Source organism: Paramormyrops kingsleyae, chromosome 1 (genome assembly GCF_048594095.1).
Source record: "Paramormyrops kingsleyae isolate MSU_618 chromosome 1, PKINGS_0.4, whole genome shotgun sequence".
Taxonomy (NCBI): Eukaryota; Metazoa; Chordata; class Actinopteri; order Osteoglossiformes; family Mormyridae; genus Paramormyrops; species Paramormyrops kingsleyae.
Genome location: NC_132797.1, coordinates 25,752,865 through 25,770,916, shown reverse-complemented (window position 1 = coordinate 25,770,916; position 18,052 = coordinate 25,752,865). Strand labels below are relative to the sequence as shown.

The 18,052-nt window shown below is 46.3% G+C and overlaps 1 protein-coding gene and 1 long non-coding RNA gene across 14 annotated transcripts in view; one reads left to right on the top strand and one right to left on the bottom strand.

The window, feature by feature from the left end:
• ptprma (protein tyrosine phosphatase receptor type Ma) overlaps positions 1-18,052 on the top strand; it is a 199,846-nt gene that overhangs the window by 93,766 nt on the left and 88,028 nt on the right. The window lies entirely within an intron of this gene.
• LOC111850045 (uncharacterized) lies at positions 1,592-12,939 on the bottom strand. The gene is made up of 3 exons (XR_002839696.2): positions 9,858-12,939; positions 4,513-4,630; positions 1,592-2,590 (listed from the first exon to the last, which is right to left on the bottom strand). It is a non-coding gene; the product is annotated as an uncharacterized lncRNA (long non-coding RNA).

The following is an 18,052-nucleotide window of genomic DNA, read 5'->3' as shown; positions in this document are numbered from 1 at the left end:
CGTCCGCCCACCCGCTACGGTGGGACCCAGCATTGATATCTGGGAGCTGATGGCTTCACCCATCCCACCCTCCCATGGATCTTGCATCTAATGTGAACATGAGTACATTGTAGTACATTGCATGTTAAAAGGTTTGGGCTTTTTAATCCCATATTTGGCGCCATTTTCCTGCGGGTGTTTTAGTCAGTATGCATGCAGGCTTTGGTGCTGCATTATGGCCACAGTGGCAGACTGATCTGGGTGCAGGAGCCATTCAAGGAATTTTTAGGGGTGTGGTGCACAGAGGGGGTCACCCTTATCATTAGCCAATGATATGTTTTGCATCAGTGAGTGACAGGTGACGGGGGACTCCAGGAGCCAGTCAGCTTTAAGCTGGGGCCAGTACTCCTGTGGCCCCACCCCTACATATTCCCCTGTCCGAATGGTAGGTGTGTGGTGGAAAAACCTGGAAATCCCAGCATCTCTGTGGTCTTCGTTATGCCGTCCCTAGCCTTATTCATATTCCTCTCATTGCCGCCAGAAAGGATTGCGGCGCTTGCAGGAAAGTCACCAGAAAATCTGAGGGATCCAAAACGTTCCAGGCGCTGGGCTGCGAGCTTTTGAGAATTAAATGCTCCCTTTTGCGCATTTAATACCTCCCTGCACTTATGTGTCCTTGCCGGACGGAGCCCAACGGACTGGAATTGGCGTGAATGCTGGCCAGTTCCGTCTAAGCTGACTGCACCTTCGTGGAAGTTTTTAAGCAGACAGACGATCCTTCTTCTCAGCCGCAGTGTTTACCACCTCTGAAGCCATGCATTTGTGAGGGCACCCCAAGGTTTGCCCCCCTGGTGGCCACAAACAGTCACTACACTGGGGAGTGCAGGGAGGGGGGGGGGGGTGAGGTGACTTTCTGAGTGTGGCCCCAAGAACGACAAAAAGACTCTGCCCTTAGAAAGTCACGATTTAATGGCTACCAAAATAAAATCACGAAAATGAAAGGAAAACATTGAAGCAGTTATTCTGAGCTGTACCTCAGTACTTTCTGCATCCTCTTGGGTTTCTTGGCTGCTAATGTATCCCCTCTCACTGCTCTCTTCTCTGCCCTTCCACAGTTCTGCAGTTACATTTCTTTTTTCTCACTGCTTTTGTCCTTTTCCTCTCATCCCTCATGCCCTCTTAACTTTGCACGTCTGATTTTTTTCCATCCCTACCTTCCTCCACTGTTTCTCTTTCATTTGCCATCTTCCCTCCTCAAACCCATCGGAGGGAAGCCCCCCCCCCCCCCCCCCCGAGGGGTGCCAAGCCTGTTAAGATTGCTTTACCATCGTTCTGTTTTTTTTTCTTGTAGCGGAATTACAGCCAAAAAGCAACCCCCCCCCAACTCCCCCCCTGATATAGGGAGTTGTCTCATTTCCAGCCAGGCTCACACATGGGATACATCGACACACACATTCCCAGCGAAGTGCCACCAAACTAATTCCTAGAAAGAAACTCAGTAAAGAGGATGGAGACTCAGGGGGGTGGGAGCTGGGGGTGTGCTGTGGTGCCTTCTTTGTGAATTCACCCCCAGTTACTCTAAGTAACTGGTAACTCCCCAACCAACACCCCCCCCCCCCCCCCGCCTCCACACCTTGGCAGACAAATTAAAAATCATGATCCCACAGGATATGAAATACTAAATCTCGCATAGGCCAGGCCTCATAGCTTGAAGGTGACCTTGAAGGCACAGAATCTTCCAGAAGAGGAGTAATGGAGGGATGATATAGCTGGATTTGAGCGTCCTTATCAGCGCCGCCAGTCTCTGTTGCTGTGCACGTTACGGATGCTCTGTCAGTGCCTGCGGTCGACGTGCTGTAAATTGCGGTCATTGGGGCTGGGGGGGGTGTTATCCTGCGGGGGTGTTATCGCCAAGTGTAAGGTGTAGCTATAAACAGAGCGAAGGTTATAAACACTGCCCCCCCCCACCACCACCACCACCACCTTGCCTACCCTTAAATATGGGGTCTCGTAATTTCAAGGAGTTTGGATCCAGGCCCGCAGGTCACATTTTGTCATGGTTTTTTTTGGATTTTTAGTAGAGTCCTGATCCCTGATCAGAACCCAGATGGACTGCCCGGTCCATGGGATAGTGACAGTCAGTCCCATCTGGACGAGGCCAGGGTGCTGTGTGGTTCTCCTGCTGTGTCAACCCTAACCCCCCCAGATGGATGGATGGATAGATAAATGGATGAATAGATAGATAGATAGATAGATAGATAGATAGATAGATAGATAGATAGATAGATAGATAGATAGATAGATAGATAGATAGAGAAATGGATGATAAAAAACAACAAATAAATAAGACTGGATTGCAAACAAAAAATGGACTACAGACAAAAATACTGCTTTCAGTCCCCCCCCCTGCCCCGCAGTCTTGACCGTCCCCCAATCCCATGATCCCCCTGTGCCAGCCCACAATCCATTTCATTTAATATCCGTGTGCGGTGGCGGAGATTACGCTGGTGACTGGCCAATTGGATTGGCCTGCTGGAAGTGGCTCCATTCTCTCAGGAAGATGTATAGATTGCCTTCTGTGGTCCGGAGCTATTCTCTGTTATTTCCGAGACTGAAAAGAAAAAAAAACACCTGGTATTTTTCTGGCTAAGGGCGGAAAACTTTATTTCTTTAAGAAGTAAGAAGTATCATCCGTCTGTCTCGGGGGGAAGACAAAAAAAAGCAGCTTCTGTGTATGATCAGTAGGGTATAGCATTCATCTTTAAGGATTAAGGTGCAGGCAGTGGCTAGATTGTTATGTCAGGGTAATTTATGTTTTTGTCCAAGATTCTTCTCCTGGTTTGTGTATGTAAGAAGCGTCAGGCTGCAGGTAAAGGGCTTAGCTAAGATGGCGGTCATTAGCTTCGCTTAAGAGCAAGTTTGTAATGTGTAGATCATGCGTAGATCTATGTTTTCAGGGACCTTAGGCAAAATTAAAGATCATTTTGCTTCCTTTGCAGAATAAGAAGGTAATTTGGCATCCTTAGAGAAGTGGAGCTAGCCCTTCCACAGATTGTCAGTTTTCTTTGTAAAGTGAGACGAGTTTCCGAGCAGCTGAACAGCACAGCTAGTCTCAGCATCTGCATCCCGCCTCTGCAGGATGGCCCTCTGCGATAGCCCTGCTAATTATTTCTGCGCATAAACGAGTTTTAGCAGGATTTTTGAGCAGCGCCGGTAGGCCCCGATTCGGCGGTCAGCGTTGGCGATGAGCATCTGACAGGTTAGGGCTGATCAGCTCCCGACGTCTTACGTGACTCTGCCTCCCGGCATGGATTTGGGCGACCCGAGACCCGCTTTTCCAAAAATGGGCCCTGTCTCCCGCTCCTCAACCAGACAAATTTAGACTAGCAAAATAAAACCATCCACTATCCACAGTATCGGGTAGTGATAACCCTCTGGCGGGCCCAATAACCGGCCAAACCCCACACTCCCACTCCCACGCCGCCTTAGCCGTCCACCAGCGTGCCCGCAGCAAAAAAAATAAATAAAAACACGGGAAAAACTGACAACAGGATCACTCTTTTGATGCGGGCTTCCTGTTTGAAGTGGTGAACGGCTAAATTTAAGGGGCGAAAACAAGAAACTGAGATGCGGTTTGAGATGTGCTTTGAATTTCGTGAACATAAACATTTTCAGCCGAGTCCTTTTTTTTTTTGCTTTATTTATTTATTGATTTTTTTTCTCTTGCCTGCTGTTTCTGTTCCAATGCTAGTTTCTCATTTTTTTCCCCCCGTTGTGCTGGAAGTAAAAATATTAAGCATCTGTTTTCCAGCGTACTTTCAAAGCCGCTATCGATCTGCTTCTGCCGCTGGTGCATCTGCGTCCATGTCTTGGTAATGGCACAGAAACATACTCGCGGCCGGATCGGCTACCGGATCGGCTACCGGATCGGCGCTGTCGCCTGTTACCGCAGAATGAAATCCTTTCAGGGTCCGCCACGTGTCACATCGATTGCCTGTGATGTACCGTGGATCCGCGCCCCCCTGTCACCAGCACTAACCATCATAATATCCTGGCAGAAACTGGAACTGTTCCAGTGGGGTTTCGTTTTTTTACTCTGTTGGGGGGGGGGGGTGGTTCTGCTTCGCGCTCAAAACTTAATTTCTGTGTTAATCTTCATTCGGCTGAATCTCGATGGCTTGTCCAGCCCCCTCCCCCCCCCTTGTCCAGCGAGCCCAGGTTAGGCCAGCCACTCTGAGGTGAATGTGAGCTGACGAACCCGTCACCTTGCCTCATGCCTGAAATGTTACACTGTCACCACATGAGATGTAGTGTAAGCTTCCCTGCATATACAGGGGTGGAGCAACAGGGGTACTGTCCCCCCCCCCCCAAACCTGATTGGCCCCCTCCCCTGATGACAAGGTTGGCCCCTCTGTATGAATTATGATCCCTCTTATGCCCCGTATGTTTAGTCGTACAATTGACCCTGCTTCTAGCCCAAAGTAAGATTACCAGTTAGCCATTTCTAGCTCAGTTCCTCTCTGACGTTCTCACCTGGTTTGGTCTGGTGGAGCAGACTGCAGACCCGTGGGCCCAGACGTTCCCTTGGCCGGGGTGTAATCGGGCCACGCTGCTGCGGTCGCCACGCATCCAACCTTCTTTCCGTGCTCCTCTGGAACAGAAGAGAGCAGCTTTCTCTTTCATGCTGCTGGGTTTCGCCTATTAATCGATCAGCTCCCTGTTACACTAATTGGAAGTAACAGATAAACACTGTGGGGGCTGATGACCCACTATTTCCTGTCATTCTGAGATGGGGGAAGAATCACTTAAATGAAACAAAATTAAACAAAATGAAATGAAATGAAGCTTTATTCTCTATTTGCATAAGTATGATTACAGGTATATTGGAATGCCTCTTTTTGCATTCCCATCTGCTTTCAGGCATTTATTCTTTGTCCCTGGAGCAATTAAACGTTTATTGCGCAGCCTGTAATTTTACTTCTCGGTTACTCCGTTGATATTCCTCCAGGACGACCTATGTGGCGTCACCACTTAATTTATGATAATAAACAAAGATAATACATTGTAGCGGTAATGATACAACAAACCAAGAGTGGTAATGTCCTCTGCCTGTAGCTGGAATACAGTATTTATATTTAATACCTTTGCTGCTAAATTCGTTAGACGGGACGGATTTCCACTCTTTGTCTGTTATGGGGAAGGAACAGGATGACAAGGTAACTTTGAGATCAAACTCACGCTGTGTTTGACGAAATAAAATACAGAGCTGGTTTCTCTGATTTTTTTCGCTGTTCTTTTCACAGCTGGGAAGAATCGGGCTGGGATAGAAGCGACCTCCATTACGTTGGTTAGCGTGTGCGCGTTTTAATGGATTTCTGTAATTTATTATACATGAGGATCCAGTAAATAAAATAAAGCTGCGTTTTATCCCTGAAGTAGGCCATTACTCCAGCGTTCCCCTACCTTGCTGAAAAACAGCCAGGAGTCCCAGGCGGCAGCTGAGGCAGGACAGGCAGTAATTGGTGCGTAGAAATTGCGCCGGCTTTGCGGATGGGGTGCGTACATTCGCCCCCACCACCACCCTCGCTATCATTTCCAAAAAATTGAACGTTAACGCATTTACTTAAAAGCTTTAACCCCTCGTCCTGGTGGGGATTTGGATTCCCAGACGTTTCAGAGTAGGCATCTGGTCGCCTGCTAAAAGCTGCCGAATCGTACATTTGTCCTTGTGGCGTTTATTCGGAATCTGTACTCGCCTCAATCTTCACTTTTCCGTTTTTTGGTTTTTATTTTCCCCTTCTCTTTACAGTAGTATAGTCTCGCTTTGGGAGAGCCGGTGAGAAAGTTGGCAGGCACAGTTTGTCGGCGTGGCCTTACGTGCCCAACGGGCATCGTGTGGGCCATCTAAGGGGGGCTTTAGGTGTCTTTAGCCCCCTTTCCCCCTAAAATAAATGTACGCTGTTTAAATAGTGTGTTTCCGTTAAGTTTCATTGTCAGTTAATATTAAATCTGTACAATAAAAATTAATTGTACAATATAAAAAATATAATTTCCATTGGTTACTTTTGAATTAGCCGGAGCGCGGATGATGTTTGCAGGCTGGGCATGGCGTCATTCAGTCCCCGTCTGAGCTATCAGCTTCTGTGTTTGTCTTCACACTAGACACGGACTCCCTGGGGGGCTTGGGGGGGGGGGACATGTGCGACCCGAGAAGAGCAAATATTATGATCCATTTTACACGGTTTACTTTGCCGCTCCTGAGCCTCCTGTCACTGTGCTTGGAATACAGGGAATGATGTTTATCACTTATGGTCGGGGCATATTTGTTTAACATCTCTTATTTCTGTCAGTCCTCCTCTTCAGCAGCTGGATCTTAACGTAAAACTGTGTAACTGTCCCAGGAAATCCTGAAATTATCATCGCAGTCACTTCTTCTCCTGGCTGCCATCGATCAAACATCTCATCCGAAATGTCACATGAGTAACTCATATATCAAGTATTTGTGATACTTTCTGTTTGTCCATAGATAGAGAGATAGATGGATGGATGGATACCTTGGTACAATAAAAAAAAGAGCCATCCAGTGTGTATTCTAATTGTTCTTTTCTGGAGTAAGTTAAAATATGCAGTACAGCTATTATGAGTGATTATTCTGGAAGCGCGTGGATCTGTTAGCAGCACACACAGATGAGGGTGGCGCCGTTATACACCACAAGTGTCAAAGTCGTCCATTACCGACACTGGGGCAGTTGATTGACAGCCAATGGAAGATTGAGGACTTGAACTAAGGCTGAGATCACCAGGTGGGGGGGGTGTGGAGGCATTTTGCCAGCAGATTTGCCGTAGGTTTCCTCGTCTGTCTCCTGAGCGGGTGCAGCATGCGGCGTTTAAGGGGTGGGGGCAGTGGGGCGCTGTCTTTGTGAGGGGATCCATTGTACAGGAGCGCACCATGTGCCAGTAATTGAGCTTTGATTGTCGGTTGTCAAAAGCTATCATTATTGGCCGCTTCCGTCAGACGCGAAGAGGCTTTGATACGGATGAAAGGCCCCTCATTAAGCAGATGGCTGTGTTGATATTGCAAAAACCCTTTTCCTGAGGTCTCAAGAACAAATGAGCGCGGTGACGCCGCGTAACGTTCCGGCACTTTCTGAGGCAGAATTTTCGCTGGTGGTGAGCAGCCTGGATGGAAAATATGGGGTGGGGGGGGGGGGAGGTCCACCAGTGGCGATTCTAGAATTTGACCCATAGGGCGACTCAGCCCCCAGCAAGGTTGCCACTTTCAAAGAAAATAATAGTGTGGCCAAGGCCCCCCTATATAGGATCTAGAGTCACTTACAGCAGAGCATAATCAGGTGTGTGGTGTCGAGATCTCGGCCTGCGTGGAGTGCGAGGAGGTAAGAGCATGGAGGGTGCTGGCTGGGGGTGGCCCCAAGACGCCGGTTTAAAAGTATGACGTGTATTTCGTATTCGCGGCAGCAAATGGGAGCCGCCTGTGCAGGCTGCAGCAGACCCTGTGTGTACTTTGGCAAAGTGTTCCTCGGAGCGCAGGAAGCGGAATCGCTGATGGGCAGCTGAGCGCACGCATCACTTTTCCTTTGTGCAGCTTGGAACGTGGGTCTAAGTGGCTCTAAAACCCCGCTCTTTGTTCCGTCTGTTACAGAACCTAAAATATTACGGTTATTTGGTTCGGGCTGAAGCGCTGTGGTTCTGTTTTGCATCCCATTTCAAAATCATTCTGAGATTAGCATTTGAAGAATGCAAGTTGGGGATATCAGAGTCTCTTTAAAGTGCAGTACTAATGGAAATCCTCATCTCAAATCAGAAGCTGAAACAAAAAAAATGTATGGGTCATGTTCTTTTCTGGCGAACTAAGATTTGTCAATCTTCAGATTCATTGTGACATAGATATAGAATTACTAGATTGTGGTGGTGATGAGGTCAAGTGGAATGTCCTGTCTAGTTAGTCATATTTCTAGGGCTGACTAGTTCTCACTGTTAGTGTCAAAGGGCTTCAAAGACGCGGAAACAGAAATGAGTGCAATTGGCTGACTTATGGAAGATGTCTGTTGCTGTGGAATATTTGTGCTAAATGGGGCTTATATATCTTTGTCAGACCTAATGTAGATGGCAGAGGACATGCCTTTGAGGGGAGTTTGGCTTGATTTGAGGGAGTTGTCCTTGGAATTGGAGTTGCTTTTTCCTCGTAAAATTACTAAGGCCAGGACATGTACTGGCGTTGTCAAGATCTGTCATGATGATGATTGCACCGTGGTGGGATCTCTTGGAGGGTTAGTTGGGGATGTTTTTATTCCTGGCTGCTGAAAGCTGAGCCTTTTGCTCATGGCGGTACCCAAGGCCACATGGGGCAGATGGGAAGGTGCGGAGAGATGGAGCCGAATGACGTGGAGCGGAATGATACTGTGTTGACTCGAGGCAGGTGTGTGTGTGTGTGTGTGTGTGCGTGTGTGTGTGCGGGAGGGGGGCGGTTGGGTCCCAACATGCCGGAGCAGGCTTACAGGGGGATCACCCCCTCCTCTCCGGCTCGGGGGGTCTGCTCTTTCCCTCCCGCTCCCAGAGAGAACCAGGCTGCCACAGACATGGTCAATTTGTTCCTTCTCATCTGGAAGTAATGCCTTTATCCTCCCTCCCCCAGTATGACTGATCCAGGTAATCTCACCATGCCTCTCGCCATCTATCGCTTTCCGAGACAGGGCCTCGATAGACAGGACAAAATAATACGTCCAGACCCGTAAACTGCTTATGTTTCTCAAAGTATTCATTCATTACGGTGAGTAAGGGCTACATTATGATGTCATAAATGTGGTAGAATGTACTGCATTTGGGAATCCGAAGTCCATTACATTTAACAGAGGGTGATAATAATGCTTTTAATTGAGAAGCATTAATAGAATGTCAGTTGTAGTGATAAATTCCCATCAACAGTTCGATGTAAGTGGTCAATTAAAATTTTATGTCACCGCAATGAGGGATGTTGTGATTCACCCTCTACCCAGAACACGGACCCGCTCCTTCTTAGTGCCTCATGTCAGCCTTGGCAGCACAGAGATGGTTGCACACACATAGGAAACCCAGAGTGGCTCCCTTAATGTTGGTATTGTGTGTTTGTGGAACAAGTACATGCTTCTGAGTATTTCTTCCAGGTACTCCAAGTTTCCTTTCATGATCCAGAGGATTTTTTTTGTAGGGACTGGTAATTCCAAGTCAACCAGCCCGAGTTGAAGTTCATGAGGCCTGCAGAGAGATGGCGCTGTCCTGTGATGCCCCCCTTATGAAATGTCTTAGAGACTCGGGAGGGATTGGACAGATGGACAGTGACGAGGATGGTGCATTGATAGCCTTTTTCCTCTTTAAAAAGTCAGTAAGCTGAAGGTCATCTCAAAGGCAGCTAAATTCCACGCTTGATGCATTTTTTTCCCCTTATTTTGATATCAAGCTTTCATCCCCTGGAAGCATTTCGAGATCTTAAAGAGGGGCATTAATAAACCGTCTCGGCGGTTTTGAGTAATAGCCCTGCAAACGTTACGCAGCATTCAGGCGTCCAGCTTACAATTTTGAGGTCATCGGAAATGTCAATTACATGTTTCCTCCATGCCCGTTCAGTGGGATTTACTGTGTCTCCTGGCAGCTTGATGCAACCTCCCCGCACCCCCCCACACCAAAGTGTTTAAGCTGTAATGGAAATCATTTTTCTTCCGCTACGAGACGGCCTTGGTCAGAGTCTCAATTACCACAACCAAGGGCCATGAAACGCCTCATGGTGCTGGTGGTAGAAAGTGTAAGAAGGATCTGACTGGTCCATAAGAAATCTGTGCCCCAAAGCCCCCCCCCCCTATTCATCAGCCCCTCCCCCTACTCACCTCTGCCTGATCTTCTCTTCGGCAATGCCATCCATCTGCTGTCCATCTCCGGAGTATGTGTACCCCGTCCGAGGCGATCGCTCATCTATGCCGGATTCGCCCTTCCCTCTAGAATCCTTATCTCCGAGCCGGGTCCTGGCTATCAGAGAAGTCCCGCCGGCATCCGGGCCTGGCCCTGGCTGGCAACGTGCCCCTGTGATTTACGCATCAGACAAAACACAATAGTGGCCCCCAGGCCTGCCATAAATCGCTGCTGGACTCTGCGGCCCGTGTGATGGCGTGATGTACTGCACATCACCTCTTGATGTACAGACCCCCGCTACCTCGTTTGATAAACGTCCGCATATAAAAGGTGTCGCATTTTCCGAAATTTAAAGCTGCACATCATGAGCTGGATGTACTGAACCTTATATCCTGCTACCACTTGGACCCGACCTATGGGACCTGTGAGGTACCGTTTCGGAACTGGTGGGTTGGAAAATTGTATGGCCAACAACTCCCCCCACCTCCCCCACCCCCCGCAATTTGCACGTATGTGACTATAACTGCACTTTTTTTGTTAAATAAGTTTGGTTCGGAATTTCACATTTTTGGTCCTGGCTTAGTGACCAAGGAAAAGTTGATTCCTGAGGCTAAACCAGTTTGGAACCACAGCTCTCAAGAATGAATTTTAATTTCCCTCCATTTAAGTGCAACTCAACAACAACTTAACAAGTGGTTCAACTTCCCGGCCCGTGATACAGTATTTGCCCTGTAGGAGGCACTGCGGTCTCATGTCTCTAGGGTCATGCGTTTGATTCCACCCAATGTTCAGCTCTCCTTGTGTTTGCTTGGCTCTTGCGTTTCTGGTTTCCTCAAAGTCTGAGGCCGAACCATTGGTTTAGACCTCTTCGACCTGCCCTGAACCACATACCTAAATCTCTGCCCGCCGGCCCATCACTGCTTGAGAAGCAGCCTCTATAATTTGATTTCTGCACTTGGCCAGCCCTACGGTTCGCGGTGCTTTTAGTGCGTCTGTTGTTTACCAAGTGCTACCGACAGATAGTTCCAGAAATTGAGGGTTTTCTAAACACTGTCCCGGGCAGCGGGCAGGAGGGAGTGAAGATGACACTTAATGCTTTATACTTTTGCCCATCTTTACGATTTTATTCTTTTTCTGTGAAAAGCTTTTTTGTAAAGGAGATACTAAGTTACATTTGTGTTTCTGTTGATCCCTGCTGCTTCTCACTCTCTCGCTTTGACTGCGCTTTTTCAGGCACTGCTAGCCGAGCACCGAGCCGATTACCCAGCTGAGCACTGCCACATCTATGGGCTTAATCTTTTAAAGGTCCTTTACCGTAATTATAAAGCAATGAGATTCCGAGAAAATGAACAAAAAACACGATGCTGAGAGGGCAGGGGAGGTCGGTAAACAGGAATCCAGACACAAAGACATACTGAGCATCTTGGAGTTCCCACTGAAGAGGGGGGGTGGAGGGGGGAACCTGGGGAGGGGGAACCCGGAGACATGTCGTTTATCTTGATATCCCAGCCAACAACACACACACACCGTGACTGTTGCCAATGATGAAATGAAGAAGTTCTCCTCCTTATCTCATTCTCTGCAGTCTTCCTCGGGACGGTTTATACCAGCCCACGTTTATCGCGGGGAGTGAGTTTCATTTTCCCACGCAACACCCGGCCTCATGTTATCTGTGTAAATCAGCGGTTATTTGTCTAGTCAACCAAGGTGTTTATTATTTTTTTTAAGGTTAGGTTAATCGATAAATTGTTAGAGGACTTTTCACTTTCTTCTTGTGAATTAAGGAGAGTTGGGGCGGAGGGCTGGAAAATCAATTTGTTGAAATGAAATCCAGGTGTCCATCTATATAATGGTGTCATGGGCCCGTCACACGTTTGAAGGGCATGTTTCTCCTGGGGGGGGGGGGATCTTGGTAGCACTCTAAATGGAGTCAGTATCAATGGGGGTGGAGGGTACCTTAAAGGTCAGCTGTTTTATCTTGTTGACAACATCAAAAAGCACCAGTAATATAGTTAATTAACACAGTCTTCGTATATGCACAGGGGTGATGGTTAAGAGGGATCTCAGATTATTGTTGTAGAATGTGACTTAGGGATGCAAGAACCTGTTACAATGGCTTCCTACACACTCATGCGCAGAGGTACAGCTGGGCATGTCTACAGGATTATGGGATGTGTGGTACAGCTGGGCATGTCTACAGGATTATGGGATGTGCGGTACAGCTGGGCATGTCTACAGGATTATGGGATGTGCGGTACAGCTGGGAGGTGTTTACAGTATTATGGGATGTGAGGTACAGCTGGGAGGTGTTTACAGGGTTATGGGATGTGAGGTACAGCTGGGCATGTCTACAGGATTATGGGATATGAGGTTCAGCTGGGAGGTGTTTACAGGACTATGGGATGTGAGGTACAGCTGGGCATGTCTACAGGATTATGGGATATGAGGTTCAGCTGGGAGGTGTTTACTGGATTATGGGATGTGAGGTACAGCTGGGAGGTGTTTACAGGGTTATGGGATGTGAGGTACAGCTGGGAGGTGTTTACAGGGTTATGGGATGTGAGGTACAGCTGGGAGGTGTTTACTGGATTATGGGATGTGAGGTACAGCTGGGAGATGTTTACAGGATTATGGGATGTGAGTTACAGCTGGGAGTTGTTTACAGGGTTATGGGATGTGAGGTACAGCTGGGAAGTGTTTACAGGATTATGGGATGGGAGGTACATCTGGGAGGTGTTTACAGGATTATGGGATGTGAGTTACAGCTTGGAGTTGTTTACAGGGTTATGGGATGTGAGTTACAGCTGGGAGTTGTTTACAGGGTTATGGGATGTGAGGTACAGCTGGGAGTTGTTTACAGGGTTATGGGATGTGAGGTACAGCTGGGAGTTGTTTACAGGGTTATGGGATGTCATTCATCCATCCATCCATCCATTTTCTACACGCTTGAAATATGTCCTACATTTCACAGTCGGAGGGGAAACTTTGAGGATACACAGCTGTCATTCCTAGCCTTGCTTGCTAGTTTTTCTTTATCTCATAAATTAACTGTAGAGAAAAGGTCTGTGTAGCAGTGAAGGTGGGGTGGGGGGGGCAGGAATCATGGGGCTGCCTCATTGTTTCTTATATGGTCCAATTCAGGCGGGGGGCGGGGGGATGCCACTCTCCCTCAGCAGGTAAACCCTCTTCCTGGCCTTTCAAACCCTTTGCCACCGTCTCGCCATTTAATCATCTCCGTTACAGCTCAGGGGAGATTAAATGTGGCATTTCTGTGCCTCTCAGCTGTAACTGAGCATTTTCCAGGGCTGTTAGAGAGATGTTAGAAATGGTAGTATTCTCTCTTTCCTCTCAGAGATAAAGAAATCCTCCGGGATAGTGAGAGACCATCTCGAACACGAAGGAGTTCCTGCACATGTATGTTGGCAATGATGAGATGCGTCCTCTGGTTTTCTGAATTGCTGATCTCGTCAGTTTGGGAGTCCGGTTAAGCGACACATGACTGGTGATAGATTTTCCAGCTGGGCTGTGATTTCCTTTGTTTCCTAACTGGAGGTTGCGAGAATTCTGCTGCGGTACCGTCCCTGATTATTCCTGGGCCAAGGTGTCCCTGCTGTCACAGATGGACCAGGGCCCATAGCTGATCAGTGGAATTGGGCTGGTTCTGGGTCTGGTGGACATGATGACAGGGCAGCATCTCATGGTTGGGTAGCTGGGCCGACAGGGTTTTCAAAGTAACACGACCCAGTCCTGTGCCCTGAGGACTGGGACTGAAAATGCGGCAATATCAACAAGTGATTGATAAACAAGAATAACAGTGACAGCTGTGGGTTGAACTAGGGAGGCTGTTCCTGAGGAGGAAGTGACTCTGTGGCTGTTCTGCTCTGGGAGAGATGGGGACGTGCACCTTCTCCAGGTCTCCTGCATGTTCTCCCTGCTCATGATGTCCAGAGGGAGTTTCCTGCGGCCTGCAGCAACAGACAGGTGCCTGTTCTTCAGTGCAGTTTGGCTGAAGACAAACACAAGCTAACTACTCAGAGTAATCCTCATCCATCCATCCATCCATCCATCAAGGTTTAATTTTTGGTTTTAGCTCATGTTTAAGGTCCATTGTGTTGATCGGGGGGTGGGGGGTAAAGGAGCAGAGGCAGGTGTCTGTTGTTTATCCACCGGGGGGGGGGGGGCAAAAGAGCCAGATGCATCTGGAGTAAATCCTGTAGGTTTCAGACACCAGTCCCCCCACAGCCGAATTGGAGATGCATTGTGGCATGAAAGGCACAGGTAACAGAAAGGCCATTGTTTGCTCTCGCCTCACACATCTGCTTTATGTTTTGTCCACGTTTGTCAACGGAGGCGAGGAACAAGCCAGGGGTATCGTTTCATGAATGTTTTTTTTCCACCAGATATCAGAGTGTAACACTGTAACCCTCGTGACACTCTCTAGATTGCACTCCCTGAATAGCTGTTATATATACTTACAAATAAGCATGCATTAATTCTTCAATAACAGTTTCCCATTATTGCCTTAAGCCAAACATATGCAAAAAGATGCTTTTCAAAAGTATCATTTAATTGAGTTTTTAAAGTCATTTTACTGGTTAAGTTATGCCTACTGCAAAGCAACTACAGGCTGAGTATAATGCAATATCCTTCTCTCCTAATAAACATGAATTGTTTACCAAAGAAATATACATGATGACTGGACCTTGATTGTCCTTGACAAAATGTAAACACAATACTTGTGTGTAATTATACATGCAGCCGAGACAGGGGAGGTGAGTAAACGTCAAAATGTATCGCGGTTTATTTATCCAGTGAGGTTAACACGTATACCACTTTCCATGGAAAGTGATGGGGAAGAATCTTACTCACATATTATTCCAAATAATATGCAAATCACTCAATGGCAAAACATTGTTTTCATGGTTTGGATTTCACGGTGAGGTTTTTTAAAAAAAAGAGAGACGGAATCCATAAAATATTGTTTAATTTTATCCAGCTGACAGTTCAGGGTGTTTGATATCCTGACACTTTTTTTTGCAGAGTTTTGAAGTGTTTATGTGGTAATGATGAGTGACAGTAAATAAGGCCATTGGATGCGGAATTAGCTTAGAGTGAAAGAGAAATGGTAGTGGATGTTTGAAACATGGCAGACCACCTTGGCTATCTACGCGACAAGTAGGCACTGGCCCCAGCTGAAAGCTGATTGGCCCCCAGAGTGCCACGCACCCTGTCACTCACCGATTCAAAACATAACATTGGTTAATGAAAAGGCTGACCCCTCTATATAAACTGTCTCCTCTAATGCACCCCATCTTAAAATAATCCCAGAGTTGCTCCTGGCAACAGGGTCAGATATATTTCCTGTGGAATATGGCCGCTGAGTAGCATGTGACTGTTAGTGGTTGAAAAGTCTAACACTTTTGTAATACAAGATTCATAGCTGTTCAGCATCTTCAGTTCTGCTCTGCGTTGGGGGTGGGGTGCTTTGTGCTGGATGAGAAAAACACTCACATCTCATTCATACCCATAATTATTCACACCTGTCCCTCATTTTCTGGGTTTTTCCATGGAGTGCTGGTGAGCCAACCAGCTCAGAAACCTTCCTGCTGACTTGCCCAGTGAGAGCGGGATGAGATGAGGACTGAATTATCACAGTCTTGTGGATTTAACTCGCGTGGTTCAGGGTTATGAAGATGCCTGATGGGCTTTCATTTGCTTCAATGTTCTACAACACCCTAGTCAACATGTACATCTCCAGCTCCATATGTGCTCCCTCCATGCCGCTCACATATCATTGCTCTACGATGGAAAACACGTATCTCCAAAAATCTATTATTTCAGGAGCATGAAAAAAAAATCATTTTCTCAGAAACCACTACACAAAATAACTTTAAAACAACATAATGAGACACCCTTAGCACCACAAATACAAATCTATCTTTACACAGCTGTTGCTGAGCGGTTTAATATTTTAAATGGATTATGGTACGTTGTTGTCAGTGAGGCAAATATGTCAGTGTCAACAAGATACAAACTAATCTCACTTTGTATTCACAATTAACAATGCTGTTAGTTAGCAAGCTATCTAGCTATCAATTTTAAGGTGTCAAAATTAGTGATATAAAGCACTGCTTCAAGTTGGGAAAAACAGGTGCTGGCATTCACCTGCACTTATTCAGTACCAGCATACAGGTACCAGTGCTCTACAGAGAAAAACAAAGAGGTGCTGGTACTCACTTTGTTATTCAGTACCAGCATAGAGGTGCCAGTACTCTAAAGAGAAAAACAAAAGGTGCTGGTACTCACTTTGTTATTCAGTACCACCATAGAGGTGCCAGTACTCTAAAGAGAAAAACAAAGAGGTGCTGGTACTCTCTTTGTTATTCAGTACCAGCATAGAGGTGCCAGTACTCTAAAGAGAAAAACAAAGAGGTGCTGGTACTCTCCTTGTTATTCAGTACCACCATAGAGGTGCCAGTACTCTAAAGAGAAAAACAAAGAGGTGCTGGTACTCACTTTGTTATTCAGTACCAGCATAGAGGTGCCAGTACTCTAAAGAGAAAAACAAAGAGGTGCTGGTACTCTCCTTGTTATTCAGTACCACCATAGAGGTGCCAGTACTCTAAAGAGAAAAACAAAGAGGTGCTGGTACTCTCCTTGTTATTCAGTACCACCATAGAGGTGCCAGTACTCTAAAGAGAAAAACAAAGAAGTGCTGGTACTCTCCTTGTTATTCAGTACCACCATAGAGGTGCCAGTACTCTAAAGAGAAAAACAAAGAGGTGCTGGTACGCTCCTTGTTATTCAGTACCAGCATAGAGGTGCCAGTACTCTAAAGAGAAAAACAAAGAGGTGCTGGTACTCACTTTGTTATTCAGTACCAGCATAGAGGTGCCAGTACTCTAAAGAGAAAAACAAAGAGGTGCTGGTACTCACTTTGTTATTCAGTACCACCATAGAGGTGCCAGTACTCTAAAGAGAAAAACAAAGAGGTGCTGGTACTCTCCTTGTTATTCAGTACCACCATAGAGGTGCCAGTACTCTAAAGAGAAAAACAAAGAGGTGCTGGTACTCACTTTGTTATTCAGTACCACCATAGAGGTGCCAGTACTCTAAAGAGAAAAACAAAGAGGTGCTGGTACTCTCCTTGTTATTCAGTACCACCATAGAGGTGCCAGTACTCTAAAGAGAAAAACAAAGAGGTGCTGGTACTCTCCTTGTTATTCAGTACCACCATAGAGGTGCCAGTACTCTAAAGAGAAAAACAAAGAGGTGCTGGTACGCTCCTTGTTATTCAGTACCACCATAGAGGTGCCAGTACTCTAAAGAGAAAAACAAAGAGGTGCTGGTACTCTCCTTGTTATTCAGTACCACCATAGAGGTGCCAGTACTCTAAAGAGAAAAACAAAGAGGTGCTGGTACTCTCCTTGTTATTCAGTACCAGCATAGAGGTACCAGTGCTCTACAGAGAAAAACAAAGAGGTGCTGGTACTCGCCTTGTTATTCAGTACCACCATAGAGGTGCCAGTACTCTAAAGAGAAAAACAAAGAGGTTAGATTACTTCATAAAACATCTTTTCATTGGACAGTTAAATGTTAAACACTATCAGTAGACTGGAATGGGCTTATTCCATCTATAGTAACCGAGAGTGAACATAGGCTCTTTTCATCCGACAGCAACAAAATGTAAATACTGTCTTATCATTAGACTCATTGCACCACACCTGTCACATTGTAACCAAGTGAATGCTATTTGTGGCTATTTATGATTATTGTTTAATGTTGTGTCTCTTTATACTTGTTGTGTCTCTATATATATGTCCCCTTTCATGGAGTTAGATAACAGAGCATTTTACTGCACAGTTTACTGCATATTTTACCAAAAAGTTATGACTGAAATTGGGCTCTTACGTTGTGATAAAATATCTTTGTTTCAGTGTCAGTAAAGTTACTGTGTTTTACCTGTGTAGGGCAGAATAATTGTGTTTGTGACAAATAAAACCTTGAATGACTGATTCTCTTCAGCCAACTCCAAGCCAAAGACAATCTTATGCTCCAGAATGCTCATGATGTTTATGAATTCTAATGAATGCTTATGAATGTTTGCATACGTTTTTATGAATTCTCTCGAATTCTTATGAATATTAATGATTTCTCATGAATGCTTTATGAA